Source organism: Vulpes lagopus, chromosome 9, assembly GCF_018345385.1.
Source record: "Vulpes lagopus strain Blue_001 chromosome 9, ASM1834538v1, whole genome shotgun sequence".
NCBI classification, from domain to species: Eukaryota; Metazoa; Chordata; class Mammalia; order Carnivora; family Canidae; genus Vulpes; species Vulpes lagopus.
In genome coordinates, this window is record NC_054832.1 from 42,995,428 (window position 1) to 43,007,809 (window position 12,382).

The 12,382-nt window shown below is 39.5% G+C and overlaps 1 pseudogene; it reads right to left on the bottom strand.

Annotated features, from left to right (window-relative positions):
* Positions 1 to 8,239: 8,239 nt before the first annotated feature.
* LOC121498589 lies at positions 8,240 to 12,157 on the bottom strand (annotated as a pseudogene).
* Positions 12,158 to 12,382: the final 225 nt, after the last annotated feature.

Consider the following 12,382-nt stretch of genomic DNA (forward strand, 5'->3'; position numbering starts at 1 on the left):
TTCCCAGATCATAGTCATAGCTGCAGCCATGGTCCCACCCAAAATAACAGTACTGATTACACCACTCGAGTTACTCTGAAATGGCACCTAACACCGCTACCATCCCCACTTCCTGGATGAGTTTCCAAGCCAAATGGAAAATAAGTGTGTGTGTGGGAGAGGTGGAGAGTATAGGGGGGAAGAACGAGTGTGGATAAAGTGTTTTAGGAAAGTTTATAGAATTTGTATCTTAGATCCAGGGCTCCATGGTTTCCTAAATTTGTGAGCGTGTTGGGGCAAGTGAGGAGAAATAAGCGATTTTAAAACTCATGTTTGGCAGAATGTCTTCTTCAGGCCTCTTGGAGTCAGAGACAATTATAAAATAAACAAAGATTTAAGTGTGAAAAGACTCCAGGTACTAAATAACTAAGAAGGGTTTTTGCTCAGCAGTCTATGGTACTGCTTCCCTTGGGCTGAGCTCTGATTCCTACTAGTTATTTAGTCAGGAATAGTGCTCCTAGGAATTTTTGGCAGTTCTTTTGTTGTAGAGAAATTGTAACTAAAGATGACAAAGTAGAAACTCATTCTTCCTTCTGAAACTGAACTCCTCCCTTATATTTAACTCTATCCATAACTTTGGCTTCTCTGCAGAAATAAATGCTTACATCTCGTCTATCTCAGAAAGTTTAGGGAGGAAAGTGGAGCTCTTTCACTCTTTTTCTTTCTTACAAGACATATTTTATTGTAGGAATCAGATTTTTTTGTGAATTTAATCAATGTAAGTTATCAAAACACTCACTAAAAGACATCTTAGCCAAAGACTGATTTTTAAAATAAATATAAACAAGTTATTTTTTAGGTAGGCTCCACACCCTGCGTATAGCCTGGTTCAGGGCTTGAACTCATGACTCTGAAATGGAGACTGGAGCTGAGATCAAGGGTGGAACACTTCACTGACTGAGCCACCTAGGTGCCCCAAACAAGTTAATTTTCTGAAGTACTTCAATCCATCAGGTATTTCTATTTGTCTATACCTCTTTTTAAGTAATTCATTAGACTACACACCCAACCAATAAGGCTATTTCATACTGCAAAAGATCCATAAGAGAGGCTTCTGAAAGATATAAGTTTAATAATAACTGAAATTTAGAGTATTTGCATAATAGTAGCTAACAAATAGGCTCCTGCTGTGAAAATATTCTGAAGATTATGGAACACAAAAGCAAAAGGCATCCTTCAAGCTTTGAAGTAAGTGGAATACACTTTGGTAGCATGAGTACTAGGAGTCTGGCAAGTTGGGCTTTACTTGTCCTTATAAATGATGAACTGTGGTTTAGGGAGAATAAGCAATCTGCCCAAGGTCACATGCAATTAGAAGGTAAAATATACATCTCTCTAATACAGAAACTTACTCTATCGCTGCATCATCATGCCTCTCCTTAGTATTGTTTCTCTCAGATTGACTGTAAAAACAAACTCTCCTCTGTATTTTAACAGACAGTAAGATGTAGGTGACAACATGACTAAAATCGGTTTTGGAAATATACATACAAAAATATAAATGAGGCACAAATTTTGGAGGAAAGCATGAAAGCATAGGTAAGAGCGCAGGCTTGTAGAACTGAGTTCGTTTCAAGCCATGCCACTTCTTATATCAATCATAATAACCTAACAAGAGTAAAGGCCGACTAGATTAAAATTTTAGAGAAGATGAACCTTATTAGCTTACTTCAGAGTAAACCTGGTATTTGAGGCTGCTTTTTCCCTGTGGGCATTATAAAGTCCAAGGAGAACTTTTGGTTCATAAAAATGGTTGGGTTCCAGAGCCTACCGAGGTTAGGAGCCTACCACCCACTTTGAGCTCAAATGCTGAGCATTCTCCGTACAAGGGTCAATCAGAAGTAAACTAGCCCTCTGACTGCCTACAGCAAGATTTTAAGAGATGAAAAAATTCTAAATCCTTAAACTGGATTAAGGTGATCCCAGACTGCGCTTCTTAGTAACTAATAAGAATAAATGAAAACCCTTTCTGGAGGAAAATAAGATCATCTAGGTCCAAAATAATTTCTACCAATAACTTTTCAAATACAACATTCAGCACACAATAAAAAAAACTAATCGCAGGCAGCCAGGTGGCCCAGTGGTTTAGCACTGCCTTCAGCCCAGGGCTTGATCCTGGAGACCTGGGATTGAGTCCTACGTCGGGCTCCCTGCATGGAGCCTGCTTCTCCCTCTGCTTGTGTCTCTGCCTCTCTCTCTCTCTCTCTCTCTCTCTCTCTCTCTCTCTCTGTCTCTCATGAGTAAATAAATAAGATCTTAAAAAAAAAAAAAACAAACTAATTGCGTGAGGAAACAAAACAAGACAGGCAAGAATCAATAAAACAAGCAGAAAGTGACCTAAAATAACTTCTGATATTGAATTATCAGACATGGACCATAAAACAGCTGTAAAATAAGTTCAAATAGAAAGCTTTGGCAGATAGCTAGAAAGTGCCGTGTCATAGAAAAATTGTAAAAGAATCATAAATAGAAAATAACTCAGTAAACGGGCTTTGGAAAAGATAAGAAACAGCTGAAAGAGAATTGAGGAAATGGAAAATGAAGCAGAAAACATTATCCAGAATGAGGTATGGAAAGTCAAGAGAAAGGATAATACAGAAGAAGGAAATGTAGAGAGAACGTGCTATAAAAGGCCTAACATACCTTAGTTGGAGTCCTAAAGAGAATGAAATAAAACATTTAACAAATGTTTAAATGGAAAACCAAAAAGAAATAAGATAGAGAATGTGGGGAAAAAAGTGATAATTTATTTTTTTATTTTTTTTTTTTAAATTTTTTTTTTAATTTTTTATTTATTTATGATAGTCACAGAGAGAGAGAGAGAGGCAGAGACACAGGCGGAGGGAGAAGCAGGCTCCATGCACCGGGAGCCCGATGTGGGATTCGATCCCGGGTCTCCAGGATCGCGCCCTGGGCCAAAGGCAGGCGCCAAACCGCTGCGCCACCCAGGGATCCCCAAAAAGTGATAATTTAAAAAGTATTGGCTGAGAATTTTTCAAGACCAATGAAAGAAATAAAAGGGCACATTTGAGAAGCCCAACAAATCCCAATAGGGAAAACAAGAAGTCCATGCCTAAATACACACAAAGTTAAGGAATGAAAAGAAATTTTAAAAAATGGGGATCCCTGGGTGGCGCAGTGGTTTGGCGCCTGCCTTTGGCTCAGGGCACGATCCTGGAGACCCGGGATCGAATCCCACGTCGGGCTCCCAGTGCATGGAGCCTGCTTCTCCCTCTGCCTGTGTCTCTGCCTTTCTCTCTCTCTCTCTCTCTCTCTCTCTCTCTCTCTGTGACTATCATAAATAAATAAAAATTAAAAAAAAAAGAAATTTTAAAAAATGAAGAAAGTAGAAAAAGGACAAGAGGAAGCATAAAAACTACAAACAAAGAAATAAAGGAGGAAAGAAGGAAGTTGAAAATGAAAAAGAGAACATTTCTGATAGCAGCCAGAGAGAAAGGACATAGTGAGAGTTGACATGTAACGGCAACCAAGAAAGTAAAAAATGAGAAATATATTCAAAGGAAAGAAATATATGAAAAAAAATAAGTGCCGATCTAGAATTCTATAGCCTTTAAGAACCAAAAATAAACAAGTGGGACTATATCAAACTAAAATACTTCAACCCAGCAAAAGAAACAGTCAAAAAAGGAAAGGGCAATCTACTAAGTGAGAGATTTGCCAATCATGTACCTGATTGGGATTAATATCAAAATATATTAGGAATGCTTAGAACTCAATAGCAAAAAAGACTAACAATGTGATTTTAAAAAATGGACAGAGGAACCAAATAAAGTTTTCTGAAGACATACAAATAGTCAACATATGAAAAGGTGCTCAACATCACTAATTATCAGGGAAGTGCAAATCAAAACCACAATGAGATATCCCCCACACGTGTTAGACTGGCAATCATCCAGAAGACAAGAGATGGGGGAACCTGGCTGGCTCAGTAGGTAGAGCATGTGATTCTTGACCTCAGGGTCATGAGTTCAAGCCCCACAGTGGGTGTAAAGCTTACTTTAAAAAAAAAAAAAAAAGACAAGTGATAATGAGTATTGATGAGGATGTAGAGAAAAAGGAACTCTAGATCACTGTTGGTGGGAGTGCAATTAATACCACCACTATTGAAAACAGTATGGCCACAGTTCCTCAAAATTAAAAACAGAACTATCATATAATCAACAATCTCACTTCTGGGTATATATCCAAAGAAATTGAAATCAGGATCTTGGAAGAATATCTATACTCCCATTGCAACCGCAGTCACACTAGCCAAGAGATGGAAAACCAAGTGGATGAATAGAAAAGACCATGTAGCCTATACATACAATGGAATATTATTTAGCCATGGGGAGAAGGAAATTCTACTGCCTATAACAACTTGGATGGAACTTGAGTGCATTATGCTAAATAAGTCAGAGAAAGAAATATAATATCACTTATATGTGGAAACTAAAAGAGAGAAACTCAGAACAGAGAGTAAAGTAATGGTTACCGGGGTTGGGAGTGGGAAAAATGGGGAGATATTGCTCAAAGTGTACAAACTTCCAGCTTTAAGACTGACACTCTTGGGATCTAATAGACAACATGGTGATTATAGCTAATAATTCTGTATAACTAATAATACTTGATTGTCGTTAAGAGAATAATCTTAAAAATTCTCACCACAAAAAAGAAATAATTAACTATGTGAAAGGATGGAGATGGTAGCTAATACCAAGGTGGTAATCATTTTACAATTATAAATATTTCAAACACATTGTACACTCTTTTTTTTTTTTAAGGAAGCTCTACACCTAACATGGAATTTAAATTCATGACCCTGAGGTCAAGAGTCGCATGCTCAACCAACTGAGCCAGCCAGGTGCACCCCTGTGTACCTTAAGCTTACGTGATGTTATGTGTCAAATGTCTATCAATAAAGCTAGGGAGGATAAAAGAACAGAGATCAAACAAATTTTCTGACCAAACCAAAACGAAATAAAACCCAGATATATTTTGCTACCAGTAGATCTATCATTTAAAAAAACTCTAAAGGATGATGTTTAGGAGGAAGGAAAATTAGTCTGGAGACAAGGTTGCCATTATGGAAATGAATAAAAAAGCAATTAAAATAATAAATATCTGGGGAGATCTAAATGAATATTCATTATAAAAAAGAAGAAGAGGGATCCCTGGGTGGCGCAGTGGTTTGGCGCCTGCCTTTGGCCCAGGGCGTGATCCTGGAGACCCGGGATCGAATCCCACATCAGGCTCCCGGTGCATGGAGCCTGCTTCTCCCTCTGCCTATGTCTCTGCCTCTCTCTCTCTCTCTGTGACTATCATAAATAAATAAAAATTAAAAAAAAAAAAGAATTAAAAAAAAAAAAAAGAAGAAGAATGTCCATGGATTTATATGGATCAATGTATTCATGTATTGTGTGTTTGTGGATATATTCTATATCTCCATCTCCGCCTAGACTTAGGTGCTAGAGATACAGATAGAGGAAGAGAGAATATCAAAATTCAAAAGCAATGGCATACAATAACCCTAAAGAAATTTTTTGAGGTGTTTGGTTTGCTCAAGGAGGAAGAAAGTAAGTCAAGGATGATGTCTCATTTGCAGAGCAACCGCGTATAAGGTACACCTGAAATGATTATATAGTACACCTGAAACTAATGATTATATAGTACACCTGAAATGATTATATAGTACACCTGAAACTAATGTAACATTGTGTGTCAACTATACATAAATAAACAAATAAATAGATAAATAAATAAATAAATTTATGAATTATCAACTGATTGAAAAAATAGAAAGACAATATACATTATTTAAGAGTGTCATTAATCAGAATAGCTTAACTGCTATAACAAACCACCTCAAAATCTCATTAGTTTAACACTTATTGGTTTAACTCTGATGACATAGTCCAATGGGATTGATGGGTTTGGGATTAAGAATGTGAATGCTCCTTATTCATTGAAGGAGCCAAATCTTTTCATGTAACAGCTCTGCTACCTTCAGTTTGTGGCCTCCTCAGTCGCCACAGAAATAGAAGAAAGAATGGATGGATGATGGAGCCTGGGGAGTTTTACGGCTCCCTCATACTCATATTCCATTAGTCAGAACTCGGTCCTGGGGCCCCAATCTGTCTACAAGGAGCTTGGGAAATGTAGTTTAGCAGTGGGTCTGGGAAAAACGTGAAACTATTTGTTAAGCACATGATATTGCCTTTGTTGCCAAAGGATGGGTAAGGAAATGGGAGGGTATAAGAAAAACTCATAATCTGAATTTAAATACTTTAAGCCAATTATGAAAACATAATCATCACTTTCCAAAATTGTGTTTTTACCATTGTTCCTGGAAACAGTTGAAACAGAAGGGAAATTTTGATCATACTGGTTTTATACTGTTACTTCGATTGTGGTCAGATATAAATGTGTATAAATATGTAACAGTGTCATTATGGGAACACCAAGATTCTGGTCTGGCACTGAGGGAATCCTTTTATTATTTTTTTTCTTAAACCTTTTTTTTTTTTTTTTTTTTTTAATCATCTGTAAGGACAACAGGGTAATACTTGGACTTTCTATACCAGGCAACACTATCAGGCTCAGGTGAGACCTATAAAGCAGAAGCATTTTAAAACGTGGAAGGGCTATTGAAATGCATATTATTATCACATCTCAATCTAAATCAGAGACAAAAGCTTTCGAATTGTCCTACGGAGACTCATCCCAGGACAAAGGATTTGGTAAAGATTTTTGAGATTATCTACAGCAACTGTATCACTTTACGGATACAAAATTTAAGATCTAGAGAGATGAAGAGTGACCAAAGATTACACTGTTAGCCAGTGACGGAACCCAATCTTGAAGACCACAGGGGGCGGGGAGGAGTGGGGGGTTCAAGCTTCAGAGGTTTCCAACAGAGAAATGCTATGCCTGTAGCAAAGGACTCACTGAAAAGGGTTCAAAATGAATTTCCAAATTCACTTCCTTCAGATTTGGATTTAACAAATCTGAAAAGGGGGCCAATAAATTTTTTTTTTAATAAATCGATTGCCATCATAGTGTATATTAGTGGCTCAAAAGGAAGTTGAATTGTGGGTTGTTTTAGTTGACTTGAAGAGGGAGACTCTGGAGTGGAGCCTGGGTGGCTCAGCTGGTTAAGCTGCTGCCTTCAGCTCCGGTCATGATCTCAGGGCCCTGGGACCAGCCTGACACTGAGCCTCCTGTTGGGCTCCCTGCTCAGAGGGGTGTCTGCTTCTCCATCTCCCTCTGTGCCTCTCCCTCTCCCTGCTTGTGCTCTCTCTCAAATAAATAAATAGAATCTTTTTCTAAACAAAGTGAGAATGTGGCTATTACTTAAAAATTTCTCTTTTAAAAGACAACTCCTTGTACTTCTGAGAGAAGCAGCAGGCCAGCCCTCTACCCATCTTTCACTGAACAGCTTAATGACAGTCAGCACATATTTAGCCAATTGACAGATTATGTGTGAAGTCTGTAATTAGACAGCTAATCTTTTTTTTTAATATGTTATATTTCTAACTGCTAATATGTACATTCTCAAGACTCTGAATGCTAGGTAATTTCTCTGAATATATTGGAGTTTCTTAATTTTTTTTCCCCTAGAATAACACTTTACCTGGAATGGTAATATAGCAGAAATGAATATATTCGCGACTTTATGGAAAATAAATAACAGTGTAGTGATTGAGAAGTACAAAAACAGAAAAACACCAATTGTAATAAAAGTATATACATATTCAAGATATACATCCTCTATATTTCTCACCTATACCTAGTCTCTGTAGTTAGCAATTGAATCATATCCACTGGCCTAAAGCCTAACATTTGTGAATGAATGAGCTTGTCTCATCCCAGGGGAAAAGAATAGGATCTAGACCCTTTTTATAATTGTCTTGAGCAGTTAGGGAGAACAAAGGGAGATGATTAAGGAAGTCAGAAGGGCTTTCTTTAGAGGGGAAGTAAGTGTTTTGAAGGTGGGTTTCCTTATACCTCAGGAGAAGGAAGATTCAAACATCCTAACCCTGGAGGGGGTGTGTTGGTATATGCTCTACTCAAGAGATGTGGTAGGTAACCAGAAACCGGTAGAGACAATTCTCACAATTAGCATCACTCTGCTATTTTTTTTTCCTGAACATTTGAGAAGAGAGATTTGGACCTTTTTTTTTTTTTTTTTTTTTTTGGGTTTTTATAATAGGCTTTAATTTTTCTTCAAATATACCTTTCTTACTAAAACTAAGCATATTTCATACCATTTCAATTCTTCATAGTATGAATGATGGAATCCGTTAGTTGATCATTTTAAAGAGCTGTATATGTGGAACAGTCCTGTTGTTCACCATGATTCAAACTACTACTGTCCCATAGTCCATGGAGCATTTTTGCAAGGTCAGAAATAATAATTTCAACCATTCTGAAAAGTTCAGGAACAGCCTAGGACTTTGCGGTTGTTTTTGAAGGCTGGAATTGTCCTGCTTCAAATTTTTCTTTGAACTTTAAGTAGTCTCTTCTTTTATCAAAATATTTTATCCACTGCTGGGGACAACGGGCCTCGAACGAGCCTCGAACGAGCTTCTTAACGTCTCGGTGCGAGACGCGTCCTCTGTGTTGTCGTCTAGACACCTCCAGCACTCATCCCGGGCTCCCAGCAAGCCTGCCTCTCCTTCATGGACGGGGCCGCCGTGTCCGAGGCTCGGGCTGGGCACCCAAGAGAGCGCTTCAAGCGGCGAACCCGCCAGCCGGCGCGGGGCGACCCCGACGGGATCCCCGATTTGGACCTTTTTTCTTTGACTTTTCATTTCCTTTTCTTCCTCCCTCCCTCCCCCCACGTTCTTCCTTCCATCCTTCCTTCCCTTCTTCCTTCCATTCTGAGAGTGGAAGTAATTTCAAAAACTTAATTTGGGGATCTTCTTCCTTAAGAAGGCCCTGAGGCAGAGCAGATGTTGCTTCCTCTGCTGGAACAACCTTGACCTTTTTTTCTGCCCAGGTTTGCAGCTCCTAGTTAGGGGTTGCTTTGCCAACCTGCTGCCCACTCCCTTTTAAGGAAGTAGAGACAGTTTCTGTGGGTTCCGGTGTTGAGATGTGTGATCCCACAGAAAGAGCTCGGATTTCACCAGGCTGCCCCGGTCTTTTACCATTTGATTTCAGAGTCAGATCTCTGTGCAATTGAGCTTGAAGACTACCTTTAATTTTATTCTACCCTTAGATTTGCCCTGAGAAGTTTAGGAGAAGAGAAATAAGATTTGCAATGGCATTTGCAACTCCTGACCCCAGAGACTTGAACTGTGACTTCTAGAGGGGGTCAAGGAAACCCTAGCAAGACTCATGAGACGGACCAGATTCATGTTAACCCAGACCACCAGGGTTCAAATCCTGCGTCTGCCATTTATGAGCTGTGAGGCCTTAGGCAAGCTACTCCAGCTCTGGGCTCGTTTTCCTGGGGACATAATAGTACCTTTTTTGCACTGTTGCTTTAGGAATGAATGAGGTAATACCTGGAAAGTGCTGCTTAGAACAGAGCCTGGCACCTAGTATGAACTCTTAATATTTGCAAATACTTTTGTTCCCTCAGAAGGGACTGGAGTCAAGTTGTGGATTTCAAGAGGCCATTGTCACTCAGGCAAGAGGAAGCTCCGTTGATACCAGTGTGAACGGAAGAATGAACTAGCTTCTTCATATGCTTTGTCAGTAAGGCTCAGCGACTTCCACAGAATACAAGGAGTTTGGAAAAAGACCCCCCTCCCCTGTATTTCCTACTCATCTGTTGGGATGAGGACTAGAAGTCTGATGTAATTTGAGTTAAAGAAAATGCAGATGTGTGGCTAATAAAAAATACAGAATCAGCTTTTGATAGCCCAAGCTCAGACAGGACAAGACATTAAGGTGTAGGAAGGGGAGTGATGATAAATGAAAAGAACGTTGTACTTCCTGTCCCAGCCAGTGAGCAAAGAAGCCCAAGGGCAAAGTATTTAGGTTTCCCTTCTCTAAAAGAAGTAGAAAATTATTTTTAAAAAACCATCACTCTGGGCAGTCCAGGTGGCTCAGTGGTTTGGCAAGGCTTTCAGCCTAGGGCCTGATCCTGGAGACCTGGGATAGAGTCCCATGTCAGGCTCCCTGCATGGAGCCTGCCTCTCCCTCTGCCTGTGTCTCTGCCTCTCTCCATGTGTGTCTTTCATGAATAAATAAATAAAATCTTAAAAAAAAAATCACTCTTCACACTGAGGCTGGATACCCACTCACAACTACTTTGGGGAGATATGGGAGGCATGCTGAATAGGCATCTGGAGATGTAAGCACTTCCAGGGGAGGACACAGAAACTGAAAGAAAAGGGAGTGATTTTAAGGCCACCCAGCTCACCAGTGGAAGAAAAGCAATTCAATTCCAGGCCTCATAGTCTGCAATGCCTAAGATCTCTTTTTATATGGGACTGTCTTTATAGGGGTGATACTGCAAACCAGGATGCAAACCGGAAAACCTCCCAGGAATGGTCCGAATTCCTAAGTACTCATTCCAGAATTAAACATCAATGTTAATTTACATTTGTCTCCTTGCACACGTCAGGGAACTATCTACGGTCAGTTTCAAATAACCCTATTTGTCCCCAAACCACTTCATGTTATTTTGCCATCTCAGAAAGGAATCCAGTAGACTTCAGAGGGGCTTCCTCCTGAGGACCATTGTCACCCTGACAACAGTTGATTGGCTGGGCTCCTGACCCAACCCCCAGCCCATGAAATGGTCTGGTTCCAAAGTATAACCCATGGTCAACTGATCCCGTCCATCCCTCTGTCTGTCTCTCTTTGTGTATCTCTACGTTTCAGAAGAATGTGTGTCGGTGACTAGGACTCGGGTTGAAAGACACAGACGTGACCATAAGCAGAAGCCATGAGTTATTAGAAACCACACAACAGTCAAAGCAACGAGTGAGCACAATCTGTGAAGTAAGGAGGCCCAGGGCATCGGTTAGTTGGTAGTGAAAACAGCCTTTGAAGAGGGACGAAGAGCACTGGGTCATGATAAGACCTTGACATCCAGGCAGGGAGCCAATGGGGCATTGGGGTAGGCTGCAGGGGGAAGAACAAGAAAGACAATTCTAGGGAGTGTTCCCTCCTGTGAGGTCAGGTAGCTTCCTGCCTTCCACCTTTGCCCTTAGATCCTTAGGCTGAATCCCTACGAGGGAATTGAAATAAGCTGAATGTAAGTGCTGTTCTTTGCATCTTGATCAAATTAATACGTTGGCTTACAGTTTTCTTACAGTGTTCTATAAAACACTCACAAGGTCTAATCCACAAGTTACTGTCACTCAAGAGTTACGTCTAAAGACAACTGCTCGGGCTGCTTCTATCTTCAAATAATTATTTGGCGAAAGTGGTTTCAAAACCGAAAAATTTTAAACTACATTAACATAGACAAAAAAGAGCTTTAATTGGGTAACTATCAGATTCTACTATCTAAATGAATTTCCCACTCTATTAAAATCACAATGATTTTAACTTCAAAGCAAGCTCAGCCTGGTTGTTTACCCTGCCACTCTGAGTACTTCTGTAAGATATCTAGATCTTTTGTTAGACATATGTTACTGAGCTTAATTTGTCTTTGTTCCTTTTAAAAGTCTTGATTCCCAGAGAACAGGAATGCTTTGAATCTGCTTTGGAGCACAATACCTGTGTGAAGAAATACCTAATCCTGACTGTGTACAAATGCATGGGACGCGCAAATGCATGGGAAGATGTTAAGAAGAGGCTGGAGGAAATTGGAATACCAAAAAGCTCCAAGGGAATTGTGGAATATTTATGAAAATATGTGGTGCATTTTGAAATGCAGATGTCTCTGGAACTGGAAATGTAATCACAGGAATGAAAACTGTCTTTAATAAATCTTCTTAATTAAAATCCATTGTTTGGAAAAAATATAAATCCTCCTCCATTATTAGCAACAGTAGCAAGAGGTGGGAAAAGTATGGATTCCTTCTGATTGCAGAAATAATTGCTCCAAAGAGTTCCTGGTTACCATACTTTGGGTTTTGCTGTTGTTGCTGTTGTTGTTGTTGTTTAAAGCTGAAGAAGTGGCATTCTGCTGGAGTGAACATAAATCGTTCGCCATTATGGTACCCAATGAGGTGAAAACGAAACAGGCCTGTAGCACAAAAATATATCCACTTACCGATGGGGAGAGAGTGTGTTAGAATGACTGTCAAATTACATGAACTTTTTTGTCTGTTCTTTTTGTTTTGTTTTTTAGTTTCGAGAGCTTTTAGTGGATGCTCCTTCAGCTCGAAAGGCTCAGAATGAATTACAAGAAACAAAGGCGGCCTAGCCTTCCTCTCAG